Below are 13,925 nucleotides of genomic sequence, written 5' to 3' on the forward strand. Positions count from 1 at the left end.
CTAAAATAATACTAAAGGCTACTAAACTACACCAATTAAGTTTAAAGGGGCAAAAAGCTAAATCGTTTCACCGCTAGGTTTGCTGTTGTGCACTGCCTGTAGACCAAAACAAAGTGTGTCATGAGCCACTCCTCCCTCTACCTCTGCTTTTTAATTCCTTCAATCTAGAAATGATGAATTTCACTTATTGCTCCTTTAAGTAGTACATCTGTACTGCAAAACAAACAAGTCTGAAATGTGAGATCAGATTCAACATTTATTCAAACTTTTTGGCACAGAGGCAGTGGCAAAACAGTGCAAACAGCAAAAATAACTTAGCTTATGAAATCAGTGGAACAAATTGGTGGTGTTACAGGCCTGGAATTAAGTCATTTTTAGGGCAAGGCCACTTTGGCCTTTGATAAATACAAATTTATTGGGGCATCACAGCCAAAATGTGGGGCACCAAGGCCAAAACCAATGGCGCAATAACAATATGTGCTAATTACATTGAATGAAGACAAAACAATATATGTGCTGAAAAACAGTACTGAGTTTATTAAAACTGTAAACTGAACATTTGACTTTTCCACAAAATGCTGTGTAATAAATGTTATTAAAATTAAAATGTGAACAATTCATAATTTTCATTGTTAATGTTATGATAAAATAAAGTCTAAATGGACTAAGGAAGATCAAAATTAAACGTTTCAACACCATGCATTTGACAGGAGTATTCACCTAACATAGCCTACATATCTTTAAAGCTGCAGTAGGTAGAAAGCCTGAAAACGGTTGATTTTTGAGTCTCATCTGAGTTAGGTTTCATTCATCTCCACCCTAAGCCCCTCCTACCAGACGAGCACGCGAGTATTTTATCCTACTTGGTTCTATTTCTCCTTCTCTGGGAGCCTCGGCTCTCCCTCACCGCTCAGTAGCTTGCCCCATCCCTCCCTCGCAGCCCCACGCATATACCCCCGAGGCTCAGCTCTCCCTCTCCGCACAGCAGCCCTCCCCATCCCTCCCTCGCGGACCCGCACATACTCCCGAGCTTCAGCTCTCCCTCACCGCGCAGCAGCCCGCGCAGCAGCCCCCCGAGGCTCGGCTCTCCCTCTCTGCGGAGAGCCCTTGGCTCGGCTCTCCCTCGGCTCAGCTCTCCCTCTCCGTGAAGAGCCCTCGGCTCCACTCCCACGGCTGACCCTCGCGCCCTCCGGCCGGGCCCGGCCCCACCTCACCCTTCCCCTCCCTCCGGGGCTCCGGGGAACCGAGTTCTGTCTTCCTGTTTTTGGGTTGTTTAGCCGTGTAGACAGTTGCTGTGCTGGAATAGCTATTTTACCTGGTGCACTGTTCACCATTGCCGCTTGCTCTCCCCTCCTGCCAGCGGCACGGGAACGTGCATATGCAGTAGAACAGCCAATAGGAACGCAGTGGTCTGAGCTGACCTTTGATCGGTTGATGTACATCGACACGATACTGATTCTTTAGAGGCTGAACACAGAGCCATGGTGAGGTGCAGAACCACTTGATTTACATTATGCTCAGAGGATATTATAAAATTTTTATTCAATTATACCAAAACAATGTTGCCTACTGGAGCTTTAATTATATAATTATTTATATGTCTCTGTGTATATTTTTACATAAATCCCCAATATATTATTTGCCTTTAAAAAAAATCCTCTTCCTTCATTTCATTTGACAATGTTTATTGTATTGTATTATATGTATTAATTCTCTACAGGATCTTGTATGATCTTTAATGTGTGCAGCAAAGTGAACCCTCTTCCTCAGAGAGAATCTTTGCCTCCCAGTTTGTTCCTGGCGGCAGTCACTAGAAGCACATTATGACCCTCTGTAAAAGTTTCTGTGTGGTACCTGTGTTGTACATGAGCTAACGTTAGCGGCTAAGGAAGGACTGAGAGGCTGTCCAGTGTGTGTGTGTGTGTCTGAGGAGTGTCAGTACATTAACTTGTTAGCCGTAACTTTGCTGTTTGTCATATCGTCGGCAGCCCTGAATAGCTTGTAAAGCTTTAGCATAGTTAGTTAACACATTTTTTATCGGCCCATGTGTTTACTGCTACAGAAGATTAATAAAATCTTTGGTTTATTTGCACAACATCGCCTCTCTTTTATCACACTTGCTAACGCTAAGTTAACTTCACCAGCAGATCTGTATGAGGCACAAACTGAGGCTCGTTTAGGAACAAGCTCCTCGCTGTCGGTGCGTCCACTCCGCCTTCCGCCATTACACATTGTGGAGTTGGGCTGCGAGTTGAGTGCAGATGGATTATGGCTGTTATAAAATCAGATAACTCTTGTTTCATAATTTGCAATGTAAATGGTTACAATGGAGCAACACAAGCAAAGATGATGTTTACGCAGGTGTACACAAAGATAAAGGATTTACAAGATAAATATAAGGATGCACTCTTGATAATAGGAAGGGACTTTAATGATGCTCCAAATGATCTAATAGATAGGATTCCAGAGAGGACTTCTCAAAACTCACAATTCAAAGCCAAAACCTTCCTAAGTGAAAATTTACTTGTAACAGATGCATGGCGCTTCTTCAACCCAAACTGTAAAGAGTTTACTTGGAGTAATACCAGAGGTACACTGCAATCTAGAATAGATTTATGGTTAACCTTGGCCTCTTGCCTGCAATATATACAGTATCTGAAGTTTCACATCTTTATGCTCCCTTGTCAGATCATAAGTTGATTTCAAAACACTTACTTGGTTCCAAAAATGGTTATAATAAACTAAGGGGATACTGGAAGTTAAACAATAATTTACTTAAAGACAAAACTTTTCAAAATTCGGTTATGCTAATTGCACAAAATATCTTTAGGGAAAATTAATTGAATGACACTCAGAAATGGGAATTTTATAAATTTAAGATTAGAGAAATTGCAATTAAGTGTAGCAAGGACCTTAAAAAAGCTAATGCAAAGGAAAAAGAAATTTTGGAAAAATTGTTTTATTAAACAGGGATTGTCTTTCAGAAGATGAGAAATTAAAACTAATGCAACTCCAAAATGATATATATGTAAACTATATGTAGAAGCTGCCAAAGGTGCCTTTATCCAATCCACGCGGTTAGGTGGTTCGAGAAAGGCGACAAAAACACAAGTTATTTTTTTGCATCGGAAAAACGCAATTGTAAAAGAAATAATATTTCGACCTTGAAAATAAATAACCAAATTAGTACTAATCCAAAAGAAATAGCCGAACTTTTTATAAAGAATTATATAAATCAAAGTATGAGTCAATATTGTGCAGAATTCCTGAATAGCATTAAAGAATACATCCCCACCATTTCTGAACAGTTTAAATCTAATTGTAAACAACCTATTGTAAATGGTGAATTTTCAGAAGCCTTGAAACATATGAAACTTGGAAATTCCCTGGGACTGATCGGTTATCTATTGAGTTTTATTGGTGTTTTCGGGATGTTATTGAAGCTCCACTCATGAGTATGTGTAGAGAATGTATTGATAAGAAAAAAATGTCAACTATAATGAAACAAGGAGTAATTAGTTTGATACCTAAACCAAACAAAGATTATCTCTCAATAGAAAACTGGAGGCCAATTACACTTCTAAATGTGGACTATAAGTTATTTGCGCTTGTATTTGCAAGACGAAATCTCGGAGAGATCATAACCGAACCACAAACAGGCTTCATGACCAACCGACATATAAGTAATAATATAAGACTAGTTATTGATTATTCAGAGTATGTGGAATCACCACCAATCATTGTATTTCTTGATTGTTATAAAGGTTTCAATACTATGGAACACCCATTTTATATGAGACTGTGAAGTTGTTTGGGTTTGGAGAAAACTTTATTTCTGTAGTAAAAATGTTCTACAAAGATATAAATAGCAATTTAATGATTTATCCCAGTACCATTAATAGATTTCCAATAAATAGATCAGTACGCCAGGCATGTCCAATCTCCCCCTTCTTATTTCTTATTGTTGTTGAGTTGAGCAATAAAACTGCTAAACAGCCCCGATATAAGTGGTCTATCTTTCAGAAAGAAATCCAAATTACACAACTAGCAGATGATACAGTTTTGTTTTTAAAAGATAAACACCAAATTGAACGATCTATACAACTGATCAGTGAGTTTTCAAAAGCTTCGGGGGTTGCATCTCAATATAAACAAGTGTGAAATCTTAAGTATATTCGATACAAATGATGAAACTTTATGTAATATTCCAGGAAAGAAAAATGTCAAATATTTAGGTATTGATATAACCAAACATATGTCAACAAGACAACAACTTAATTTTTTTCCTAGACTTAAAAAGACAAGAAATATTATGAACATGTGGCTCCAACGTGATCTCTCTATTTGTGGCAGAGTTCTCTTAACTAAGGCTGAAGGTATTTCCAGCCTTGTTTATTTTTGTTCAGGAGTTGATGCTGAAAGAAATCAATAACAAACTCATAAATTTTGCCTGGAAAAATAACCACCACCACTTGAAAAAAGAAATACTTTCTGGATCCAGAAAAGAAGGTCGATTTGAATTATTAAACTTTCGTGAATTAAACAATACATTTAAAGTTAAATGGATCAAGGAAAGCCTTACAGATCCACCTTTTCAGCAGCTTGCTGAACTGGACCCCTTGGCAGATGGAATTCCCCAAAGACTTTAGGATTTGGTCGTGGTGCCAGCGGAATCGCCCATCCCCTAACGGCTTTGGGCAGCAGCTGAGGATGTGTTCCATAGTGCCCCTCCTCTGGCACAACCTGCACTCAGGAGAGTCTGCCAGGCCCCAGGTGTTCAGGTTGGCGGGGCTTGGGAGGACGTCGTAAACCGATTGTATGAGAAACTTTGTATGGACCAGCTGGCGCCTTTCTCTTCTGCGGGCCCGGTCAAAGCGTGGCTTGGGAAAGCAGCCCAGCCCTGCTCGCCCCATAGCCACAGTGCCCACCAGAGTTCTGTGCCTCAGCCACGCCTCAGCTCTGCAGACAGCCTCCTACGCCTGCCACTTCGTCCCGGTCTTAACGAGGATTCCTGCTGAAGCAAATTTCTCATCTGCAGAGTCCCTGTACATCATGACCTCTCTGGAGCAGGTGATTTTGAACTCCTCTTTTAGTCCACTGAAAGGGAGGTGCAACTTGGTGGAGTGTCCGTACAGGGCAAGGCTGCTCAAGGACCGAGGGAGCCCCAGCCATCTCCTGAGGAACTGGCTGATGGTCCTCTAGTGCCTCTACCGTTGTCACTGGTAACTCATAGACTAACAGGGGCCAGAGTAATCTCGGCAGGACTCCATGTTGGTACATCCAGGCCTTGAACTTTCCTGGGAGACCAGATTTGTTGATGGACGTGAGCCAGGTAGTCAAGTCGTTCTTGGTTTGCTGTATTGCCACAGTGTCCTTCAGGGAGCTGTCAAAGATTTTGCTTGATTTTGATTAAGGCTATCTCCACTGGTGTAATCCATGAATGAAAAGTCACCTTCAATTTCAAGAAGCTCTGAGAATAGAGCCTATTCTAATGATAAATGGTATCAACATTTTGAAAACTAAATGTAATAATAAACATATACGTAATGCATTTCTGGAAAAAAAAAGGATTACACCAAGAGGAAAAGCTTTTTGATGGTATTGTTTCGCAGAAAGCATGGCTTTTCCCTTAGATGTTCTGTATTAGTAATAAAATTAAAGAAATACATATCAAAATTTTACACAATATATATTTAACTAATTTAGACTTTTCTAAATTCTTAGGCATAGAGAACAACTGTAATTTTTGTAACACAGACCCAGAATCTCTTATACATTTATTTTATTATTGCAGATTTTCAAACTCCTTTTGGTCTCGTCTAAAAAACTATATATTGTGTAAAAATAATAATAATATCAAAATCAGCTGCAAAAATGTTATTTCATATTTTGATTCAGATAAAAGAGATTTTGGGCTCTAGTTTCACAGACTGGGCGAGGCGGGGGCGCAGCGCACCTGCGCTTCGCCAACTGGGTGTGGCCAGGCGGATTTTGCAAGTTTGGCACACCGTGCGCGCTGGCGCAGCTACTCCTCTTTCCCACCTCCGTCCCTCCTACCTGTGCAAGTCGGAAAGAGGGAGGAGAGAACGCGTGGAGTGGGTTTTACACACATCACACCAATCAAATGAGCCCCTCTCCTCGCCCTTAAATGCGCCACACAAAGGCGTAATGAGAGTTTACTCAATTCGCCATGGCAGAAGAGAGCAGCAGCGTCAGACGGCCAAACTTCTCCCAGGACAAAACTGATGTTTTGGTCCGGGAGGTCCAAGCTCGCAGTGTCCGAATATACGGAACTGCGAGCAGATCTCCACGGGCTGATGATGCAAAGGTAGCCTGGGAGGAGGTCACCACAATTGTAAATCAATGTTGCGTTTCTCTCGTGCGCACGCGCTCTCTCGCAGTCTCACTCTGTTTCTTTTCTTTTGACTTTTCTAAGATGACAGATGCTGAATATATACTCCCTATCTGATGCTGTGGCTGTTTGTGGTTGGCTGAGAGGGATGTTAACTCATTAGTTTGCAGCTGTATTAATCAAATCAGGTTGGGTTTCCATTACGCGTGCCAAACGGTGCCAATCCCCTTTGATCTGACATCAGATGTGACGGGACAGTCGATATAGAGATACATTTATGTGCTGATTGCAGATAGTTGCATTGAATAGTGGTTTTTTGGCTATTTATTGCATCGTTAATGTGCCTGACATTCTGGAAACCTGCCTGTGAGGTTTTGGTGACGTGTGCGCACTGTCTGCTGGTCAGCCAAACTTCGGCTTACACCGGCTGCGCTCCGCCTGCGCTGACAGTAGACCTGGTTTCAGCTGGCGAGCTTTTAGCACACCTTCGGCGAAGCCTTTTGGCACGAAACTGTCACTGCGCCAAGCTGGATCTGTCGACACCTCCCCCTGCTGCGCCACCACACCCATCTCAGCGCACCTCGGTCTGCCAAACTACCAAACTGAGCGTGCCTCGGGTTGTGCTGCTCGAAACTAGCTCTGCGCAGGGTTCGCCACCCTGCGCCACCCTGCGCTGCGCCGGGAAACTAGAGCCCTTTGACTTTGTTGGGAACTTACTGATCATGTATGGTAAATTTCATATACACAAATGTAGAACAGCAAAAATCACCCCCGACTTCATTGCTTTTACACATGAATTTGAGGAATATCTGAAGACCCTTAAACTTATTAATTCGAAAATTTCTTTAAGGAGGAATAATATGTAGGGGAGACCGGGGATGGTTGAAACAAAGGGATAGTTGTAACACTCTCAGCTTGGCCAATTAGAAACGAGCTGTGGTGACATCATCAACATAGTCCATGCCCATTTACAATTGGACCTCACTGGTGAAGCCACATGTTTCTGAGTCCAAATTTGTGTGTTCTAGAGCCAAAAAACAGTTTTTCAGGTGAGAAACCAAACATTTTCATCACAATTGTTTTTTGCATAGTGTCCATTGTGTTGTATGTACAATTGTTTCGCTTACATAGGTTCAAGTAGTAGTTTCTCTAGTTTAATTTGATGTGTTTCATTAGTGCTAGCTTTGAAGCTAAATGCTAAAAACGGTTAGCTCTTTCATACCTGCTAGGCATGGGGAGGGTTGTAACAGTTCTTAAAAAGTGGGGATTTTGGGCCCACGAAGCCTGCACCCCAGGCAAGGACATCTACATTTGTCACAACTGCCAATCAGATTAAAATAGGCTATAGGTATTATGCCTTAGTTTGCTCAGATAATAGTTACTCTTCAAAAGTGTTTATTGTTCAACTGTTCAAATGCTGTTCAAACGTCAAACTTTTTTGTATTTATGTTATACATTTCTATTAATTTTAATATTATAATTATTGTATTCTTACAAGTTTATTGTTCCTTCTTTATTATTCATTGAAGTGCTTAATTGCATTTAGCCTATTGTGAATCTTTTTTAAGCACAATAATTTAATTGTTACATCCATCCCCAGCTAGTGTTACAACTCACCCCAGTACTGGGGTACGTTGTAACAATATACCTCTTTGTATTTGACATTAATTTCCATAATCTGTGATGGTGTAGTAGAGGTCAAAGTGTGTGTTATTTATAGCAGACAAATATGGGTACCACATATCAAAATTTAAGAGCTCTAACAAAAAAACCCACTGAGTTACACTTGCTCAAACAGAAAGTGTTACAGTCATCCCTGGTCTCCCCTATGTTTGTTTTTCTGTCTGTTCGTTGTTGGGTTTTTTTCATTTTTATTTTTCAATTAATGAAGTTATTATATTTTCATGATATCGGCAATACCTTTTGTTACTTATTTATTATTTTTATCTATCTGTACTTTTTACTTTACTTTATTTGTCTTAACACAAGTACTGCATGTCCACTGTTTTGTAAAGTTCTAAACCTTTCATTAAAGTTTGAAAAAAAAAAAAATCGTTATCATGTCAAAATGACAAAAGCTCTCTGGTGCCCACTCAACTACCACTACACTACTGAGAGGAGTGATGTGGAGAGAAAGAACAAGAAGAAAAATCGGTGTTGAAATCGGCAGGAGGAAAGCTAGTTATCATTCACCTCTAAGCAGCCGGTGGCCTCAACCAACAACTCATGGAGTCTGCACTGATTTCTTACACTATGAAGCGTTCAAGCTCTATTTAGTAAAAATGAATGTTGAGCTAAGGTAAATTACATAGACTGTAAAAGGTAAATTACAGTGTTCTCGTGATGTGTTCAGTGTAATCTTGTAAAATGTAGCTTTTGGTGAGACACTTGAATAAATACAGCTGTTTGAAGGAAAAAATTGTTCATGTTTTCACAGCACTATAAAATAACGTCATATATAGTACCCTGCCTCTCGCCCGATGTCAGCTGGGATAGGCTCCAGCCCCCCCGCGACGCTCAAGAGGATGAAGCGGTTAGAAGATGAATGAAGATGAATGAATGAATGTTTTTCATGTGAAAGGAGATTATGTTAAAGGTTGTTTCACAAATGTGTATTATTGAATTTGTGCTCATTCAAAGGTAGTGTAAGGAAGGACTGAATGGCTTTAAAACTGTTAATTTAATTTTTTATAGTGTAAATTTCTGTGTTTCCCTGGCACAAAAGAAGAATAAATGACAACAGAAAAACAGAGAAACACCATAAATAAAACATTGGTATCAGCTATCAGCAAAATTGTTATTTTAAGCATTGGTATCAGTATCGGCCTAGAATTTCAAATTTGGTGCATCCCTAGTTCTATTAGAAAGTTAAATTGTACATTTTTTTTTATTATTTTACAATGTCATACATGCATACATTGCATGTTAGGCTCGCCTCAGACACCAAATGTGCTAGAACCACCACTGGTTTGTTGACCTATATTTATTCTGAAATCAAAAATCTAATATATAATAACCTCTTTCACACTGCTGATATTCTTGATTTAATCATGTTATCTTCATTGTCTTTCTCTTGGCTGCTTGCTATTATCTACCTAACGGTGACACAGAATTTCAGAATAAAGGTGTAACCTAAAGATGACTGTATGGATTGATGTTTTCGCTTTGCATCGATGATATTGGATTGCTGATCACTGAATCAATATATCGATACAGATCAGTGGCAGCCTTAGGAGTTCACGACATTTACTTATGGAGATATTCTAACAATAGCAAATTGTGTAATCTGATGTTGGGAATGAGAACAGGTTGGTGGGATGAAGTAGCACCTCTGCACAAACAAAGGAAAAACACAGATTTAAAAACTGTTCAAAATTCGACAGCCTTCCCACGGGTCCTTCTAAGATGATTTATGATGATTATGATATGATAAGACATGTACTGTTTGAAAGCTATGCTCCTCACGGTGCCGGTAATGCTAACCATTTCAAGATACAACCACCACAGCAGGTTCAATAAACACTTCTGTCACACAAATAACAAACAAATAAATAGTCATAGCTCATCAATAAAGCCTTATCAAAATCCACAGATCCATATTATCCAGACCTATTTCATTTAATTTCCCATTTCATTTCTCACACACTGACAATAGTCCAGATGATCTAAATCCAGTGAAATATTTAACCCAAACACATTTTTACATCATTAGATATCCAAAAACTGCTGTTGGATCCTTTCAAACGTTCATATTTATCCAGAGTTTTTCCTGTTCTGCATGTAAGCAAACTGACTCAAAATGGTATTTCAAAATGGAGGTGAGCTTCTGGCCTTTCTACTGACACCTCACTTGAGCCAATAGGAGCTTCGAATGCTGTTGCTATGTCCTTGGGCGGCACGGTAGTGCAGTGGTTAGAATCATTGGTTTACAGTTCCCCCATGGTTCCTGGGGGTTCTAACCAGGGGTGTGGGGTTTGAATGTGTTAGCCACACTCATCCATTCTCACACACGTTCACACACGTTCACACACTGGCGGCCGAGGCTACCATACAAGGTGCCACCTGCTACTTGGTTTTGGTCAAGGGTACTTCAACATGCAGACTGAGGGAGCCAGGGATCGAACAGATGATCTTCCGATTAGTGGATGACCCGCTCTACATCTGAGCCATAGCTGCCCTAAGTATCTTTAGAACCAAAAGTAACCCTACAGACATGGTACTCAGACCCTTGGTCTGTTTAGCGTTTCCAACACAAATGGGCGGTGTTGTTGTCACTCACTCACTGCTCTGTGCACTTGCTGTATTTCCTCATCACGGGTGACACAGATGGAAGTGTGCAACTCATTTATGAGTGAGAGTGAGAGTCTCTCTCTCGATGGGATATTTAAAAATAGCAAGTTTGTGTATTAGTCCCTCTCAGACAAGCACAGGGGTTTAGTGTTACTGTAGCCCACAGGAACGGCACTCTGCAGTGCTTTATTTTTCTCTAAGTGAGGATTAGAATATATGCAGTTCACATAATCTGGTCCAAATTAATATATTTTTAAATGCTTGAAGATCCAATCGTTACTAAAAGTGTATGTCATCCAAGAGAGATAATAAAAAATAATGGAATGGTCAGCATTGTCACATTGAAATTTAAGGTGTGCTGATAGATTCACACCGTGAAGTCATGCATTGAGTAACATTACAAGTAAACGTTTCACCTTAGAAGTTGCAGGGAGTCGACCCAGTGAATTAAATGATGTTTTTTTTTCAGGCTACAGCTGCTGGGCAAGGCAGCAAAACATGATTTCATTTTATAGTCATAGTTTACTATACGAAAGATTTGCCATGATATAAACTGTGGGTACATTAGCTTAAAACCAGCCACAACTGGCTGAGCAAAAGTGACCATCCGCCACTGACCGGTCAATGGACTGCAGTGTTTCTAGCTCCACCTTTTGGTAGTTTATCAGTGTGCTAGGTATCCCAATGGAAGAGGGACCAAAAATGGGGACGGTAAAGAATGATTCCATTGGTACCATCCACAACTTTTCACAGAGGAAATGGAGCTTTAAAGACACTAAAGAGTGCCTTTGGCATTGATATCACACACTGAGGGGCACTGCAAAGTGTCTGTATTTACAACCTGGGCATGAGAACAGGCTGAGATACCAAAAAACTAAGCTAAGCTAGGTAAAGCTCATTACTGAAACTGTATACAGAAAAAAAACAGCAAAGGATGAATACAGTCTTCCCCAAACCCAACAGTCTCTTGTGATCAGAGCTTTTCCTTAAGATGCAATATTATTCCATTTGACAGTTAATGCCTTTTTTTTTTTTTTTGGCCTTTGAAACAGCCTTTATATCACTATAGGGCACTGAATGTTTCCCCTGAATGCCAGTTTAATGAAATTTAATCAAGCAGTAAAAGCAAGCTCAATATATGGATTTAAATAAAAAACGTATTATACTTTAATATTTCTGTTTAAAGTGCCTCAATGTTGTTTTTAAATGGTGTTTTATTACTGCAGACATGTCATTAAAGGGCAATCAGCCGAAGGTTCTGCTTTCATTCATATCCAACCTCATTAAACAGTATTGGTCTTTGCCAAAAGCCTGGTTTCTGCTTAAGTGTAATGTCTCACTGATTTACATTTGTCATCATGAAGAATCATTAATTTATCAAATTTAACTTTCTCATTGTGAGGAAAAAAATCTTATCATAATCTGCTATTTCATTGTGTTATTGCATAACTTTTGGCAATTGGATTGAAGGTGTTTCCAAGGAATACTTCAGACTGTACTCTCCAAAGAGAACATGCTGCACCAGTAATGCACATTCCTCATATGGAAATATTTATCATCATTTTGGGCCGTGTTGTATTCTTTTAAATGTAATTGAAGACATAAACTGTTGAACTGTTCACTGAGTTCTTATGTAGACCAGGAGTTCATTTAAAGCATGGGCATTCCTATCAGAAACATATGTTACTGGTTGGGAGCAACTTACACTGAAATTACAGCGTTCAACCCGCCTGCCAACCTCCCAACACACACACACACACACACACACACACACACACACACACACACACACAAACACAAACCTGTACTCATGAAGTCCCTCATTGACAAAATGCATTCCCCAGCCCCTAAAGGCCCAGACACACCAAACCAACTTCAGAGAACTAGCTGTGATGAAAGCCCCCTGCTGCGTAACCTCACATTGCCATGTCTCCTCCAAAAAGTTGCACATTAAAACACTGCACAGACTACAGCTGACAGCCAACCAGCATGTATGTTTTGAGCCTGCGTGAGAGGAAATAGCTCTCCACACCAGCAGATGATAGTAGTCCATATTTGTCATTCAAAAACGGTAACCGCAAGAATGTCTTGATGCTAGTTAGCCAGCACATTAACACAATCCAGTGTTGAAAGAACAGAGAATATTTACCATGCACCAGTGAACAGTAACACAAACCATCAGGAAATGTTTCTCCTAAAGATCTCAGTGGCCAAAGAAAAATAATATTACCTTATGTAACAAGTTTGTTTTGGTCTCACTCCCTCCTGACTTTAGCTCTTTGTTTGCTGTCCTCACTTTCGTTTCTTTTCTTGTGTGTTGAGCTGAACTCTGCCAATCAGAGTGATTTAATTCAATCACTGGCTCCACTGTCACCGATTTAACACGCTGAATCAGAAAAAAAAATAAGGCAAGAGATGCTCACTGACAGCCCAGAATTGACTGACGGACGACTGTTGGCTTCATGTGCCAGGACCCTAATCTTACCTAACCTTAGCCATCACAGCTAAATGCCTAACCTTAACTCCAACCCTTACCTTATTGGACTGCAGTGTTTCTAGCTCCACCTTTTGGTAGCTTATCAGTGTGCTAGGTATCCCAGTGGAGGAGGGACCCAAAATGGGGACAGTAAAGAATAGTTCCATTGGTACCATCCACAACTTTTCATAGAGGAAATGGAGCTTTAAAGACACTAAAGAGTGCCTTTGCCACTGATATCACACACCTCTCTAATGTTTTTTTGCCATTTACTGTCACAACTTTATTGCTGTGCCCAAATGCTCAAAGGTGAGTGTGTTGAAATTTATAACTGAAACCCAGTTTCACCCAGCAGATTTCTGGGCACTAGATTAAAGAAAAAGGTTTCATTTGGGTATATAATTATAATATGTATTATTATATAAATATATAAATAGTTTAATTTTATAAACTCATGGAACAAGGAGCATGTTACTCCTATTTCTTTGCACTTAGGAGTGATGGTAAGATTTTATAGAAGTTGATAGTTAGTGCCCTTCTGTGCGGAGTTTGTATGTTCTCCCCATGTCAGCTTGGTCGTGATCCGTGCTCAGCCAACTCATCCTTTATATTTTTCATTTATTTTTTCGATTAGGATTAAAGTCACAAAGCACTTCACATCTTATTATTAGTGTACTCTTACTAATGTAGTTGTAATGTCTGTGCTGAACTGCACAGTGTTTAGTTAAGTTACATCGTTTCAGTGAGGTTACGTTAACTGTTGTAAGGACTTGTCTCTGTACTTGTTTTATTAGATCTTAGTGCGGC

The sequence above is a fragment of the Epinephelus lanceolatus genome, chromosome 1 (assembly GCF_041903045.1).
Source record: "Epinephelus lanceolatus isolate andai-2023 chromosome 1, ASM4190304v1, whole genome shotgun sequence".
NCBI classification, from domain to species: domain Eukaryota; kingdom Metazoa; phylum Chordata; class Actinopteri; order Perciformes; family Serranidae; genus Epinephelus; species Epinephelus lanceolatus.